This window comes from Temnothorax curvispinosus, unplaced genomic scaffold (assembly GCF_003070985.1).
Source record: "Temnothorax curvispinosus isolate PA1 unplaced genomic scaffold, ASM307098v1 QBEX01001669.1, whole genome shotgun sequence".
Classification (NCBI taxonomy): Eukaryota; Metazoa; Arthropoda; class Insecta; order Hymenoptera; family Formicidae; genus Temnothorax; species Temnothorax curvispinosus.
In genome coordinates this window covers 1,290-5,011 of record NW_020211449.1, presented here as the reverse complement: position 1 = coordinate 5,011, position 3,722 = coordinate 1,290, and the positions used below count along the sequence as shown (strand labels likewise).

The window sequence follows — 3,722 nt, the reverse complement described above, 5'->3', positions numbered from 1 at the left end:
GATTATAGGTGTACTTGACGATAATAAAGTGGTGGAAGAATATGTAGATACGCAGATACAAATAGGAAACGTGGAAGTAGTACAGGTCGTATAACTGTCATTAGAATTTTGTCACTTATATCGCAATTGTTATCTTGTTCATATAATAATAAGATTCAAATTGCAGGAATTAGATCTAACGATTGTATTGATGGACGTGGGTGAAGTTGCTGAAATTGTAGTCACGCCTACATTTGCGTATGGCACACGTGGAGAACAGCATCTATATCATCTAACGCCACTCGTACATACACGGTTGACGTGAAGGAAATAAAAGAGGAGCCTGAGATAGAAACTTTAAGCATTACGCAAAGGAGAGAAATAAGGTAATAGTTTTGTTTATGAGCCATATACGTGAAGGTCACTTATTTTCTGCAGCCAAGTGTTGTTCAAAGATAAGGCTTTACGTGATTTATCTTTTTAACTTCTTTGCATCATGTTGTAATTTATTTCTTTAAAGCAACAAGAAACGCGAACGTGGAAACTGGTTTTTTATGCGAAGAGACGTCAATCACTCAATACAATGTTATCGGAGAGCGTTACAATATCTACTCATAGACAATGGTACAATAGCCCAGTAAAATGACAAAATCTTGAGGAAATAATACTGACTGGACTGAAACTTTGTAAACAGACTTGTTTTAGGGTACTATTCAACATATTAAAAGTCCCCACGTGTAGACGCTACGTTGCGGGAAGGGAAGGGTCCAAAAGATTCCAAAAATCAGTTTTTTGCAAATAACTCGGAAAATATTAACTTTACAAAAATTTATGTAGATATAAAAATTGTAGCTTACAAAATTCCACACAATTTCGTTTTTTATTCAAGTCTGTACGATCAAATGGAGCAGAGATAGAATTTTTTTAAACACTGGTAGTTTTGCCTTGATTCGAGAGTCCATTTTCTAGATATTAGCGAAAAATGCGCGACGCGCGTACGCGTTAGCCTCGATTTGAAAGTCCATTTTCGAGATATTAGCGAAAAATGCGCGACGCGTGTACGCGTTTTTGTTGCGTCGCGCGAAGTCATCGATCTTTATTGTTTTTTATGAGCGTGGTAAATCGATCGCGAAATTGCTCCCAGTTATTGTAATTTCCATCAAACGGGGGCAAACTAATGGAAGGAAGATGTGAAAGAGAAATCGCGGGGGACGCCAAGTTTGACCGCGAACTCGAAAAAAGGGAGTTCGGACTCACGACCGGCTCCAATTCCTCCAGGCATTCCGTCATATAGTCGAGGGCGTGCTGATAGGCTATGTAGGTCGTCTCAAAAGCGTCGTCCTGGAAGTAACTCAAGGTTGCCCGGCTTGCTTCAGGAATCTTCCTTTGCACGTCTGCGTGACCGTCAAAGAATTGAACCCAGCTCTCCTTGAGGGTCTGAATTCGTGACCGCACCTTCGCGGGGGTTAGATTACCCTTCCCGATTTTCTTGAAGTTCTCGACGTAGCGTTCGATCGAACGCTGAAGTTGGAGCTGCTTCACGAGATGTTCGGACATGGTGAACTTGAATATTGTCACTCACGTCACGCACTCGACCCTCCACACACGCTTCGATCCGGCTCGAAGGACCAAAATGTTCGGGCGTCGAATTTCGAGATCGCCCTGTCGCAGAGTTCCGCTCAGACTTGAGCGCGAAGCGTGTGTATCGAGAGTCCGGAGACTCGTAGAAGGGATAGATAATGGGAAACACTCGTGAAACACAGATTTGCAGAATTGCCTTTTATTATTAACAACTCGAGGGGGAACGACAAATCGTGCACCGCGAATACGGAAATCTTCTGATCCGTTCCTTGTCGCTGCCAGATATCGCGAACGGAAATCTTGAAAAAGCCTCGGACTTGAAGCTTCACGCGGAACGGAAATCTTGTTCGCGACAAGCGGAGATCTTGAGCGCGCGGCAGAAGGACGGTCGCGAGCGGAGCACGATCGGCAGTAGAAAGACCCCTCGAACAACAATCAATTACACATAAATGTGACAGATGCGCACTTGCTTAGATAGGCGCGACTAGCGATTCAGGCAATGCGAGAAGGAGATAGAACTGCTAGGCTGAGACGACTTTATACTCCGCGAGAACGGAAGCTCGATTTGTGAGCTCTTAGGCGAACCAATTCGAGCGCCGACTTTCGACGATACTGCTCGAAAGCGACGAAGAAGTGCGACTGACTCCTGCGGGCGAGTCCTCGCAGCGAGCTTGAGAAATTGGTTTTTTTTTTTGTTTTGGAACGAACACGCACAGAACTGAATCGCTATTCGCGTTGTTTTGACCATTTCACGTGTCGGAGCCGACCGCTGTCGGGCTCCAACCAATCGGAGCGCGTGACGTATTTCGTCCACGCGTGATCGAGTATCGATCGACGCCGCCGGAGCTCGGGCGGAGGGGGGGTATGATCGCGTTGAAATTAGCCCCGAGTTTGACGTTTCTCGAACAACAAGGTTCCGTGTATAGATCTGACGAATTATGCATTATTTCTTTTTCTATTAAATAGCTTTCATTCTCATATTGTATAAAATTATGTATTTGTACACCGATCCTATTGTCTAATAACACACAATCATTTCTTGTATTATTAATATCTAAAAAATAATGTTTTGTTTTTAAAATAGAAAATTGGCGACAATTCTTGTGGCTTATCCCGTTTAGTAGTGGTCCATTGCGATGACGTTTTTTCAGTTGAATGTTATCAATATTTTCTAAAACTTCGTTGCCATTGCAACTATTTGTATCAATTTCAGTTAATCTTCTTGCAATTTGTTGCAAAGGCTTATCACCTTTACGAATCAACTTTTTTATTGTAGATAGATAGTTCTCGAATCTGAATGCGCTAAAATCGTCTAATGGAACAAATTTTTCTGCATCATCAGCTAGATGCAATAAGTTATGTACATTGTGCCAAACGTACTTCTTTCCATATATTATTTGGAAGCATTTAAAATGTTGTAAAAGTTCTCTTGCATACTGAATATTTTCTATCTTAGCAGATAAATGTGGACTAACTAAAATTGTTATTGCTGCGTGTAATGTCAGAAAATTGGAATAAACACTCTTGTCTAAAATACTTTTAAGTGCTACAGGACCGGTATACAATAAAAACTGCCTCAACTCAGTTGCTTTCCATAATTTAATGTAATTCATATCTCGTGGTTTTCTAGAAAATTCAACAAGGACGTATTTTCTAAAATTAATTAAAGCAATTAAAATTTGTTTTTTTTTTTAGCAATTGATAATTTGAAATGAAAGGGTTTCGTAATCCACAATAGAAGAAGTTTTCGGACTATACCCAGACAAACTAGATGCATATAGTCTAAAAGCACATTTGTTACTAAACCTAAGTTAGGAATATTACATAAAATAGTCTGCCCAATTTGGTACGTGTTGTTATATGCAAAATTTCTGAAATTTTCATCTGTTCTAAGTACTTCATTTCGATCATAGGGAAAACAATTTGTGTCATCTATATATTCTCCTTTTATAATACATTTAATACAACTGTAGTAACCATTGTGAGACTTAACTTTTAAAATATAAGCTTTTGCAGGTGCATCACATATTATACCTGATACTCTGATATTAAACAAAGTATTATTTACGGCAATGCCATTATTTATGAAATATATTGCTTCATTCACAGTTTGTTCAAGCAAATTATTAGAATCCTTTGGTTTTGCTTCACCACAGTAGATA

The 3,722-nt window shown here is 39.8% G+C and overlaps 1 long non-coding RNA gene across 1 annotated transcript; it reads left to right on the top strand.

Moving 5' to 3' along the window:
* LOC112467727 lies at positions 1–678 on the top strand. The gene is made up of 3 exons (XR_003042306.1): positions 1–85; positions 167–365; positions 500–678. It is a non-coding gene; the product is annotated as an uncharacterized LOC112467727 (long non-coding RNA).
* Positions 679–3,722: the final 3,044 nt, after the last annotated feature.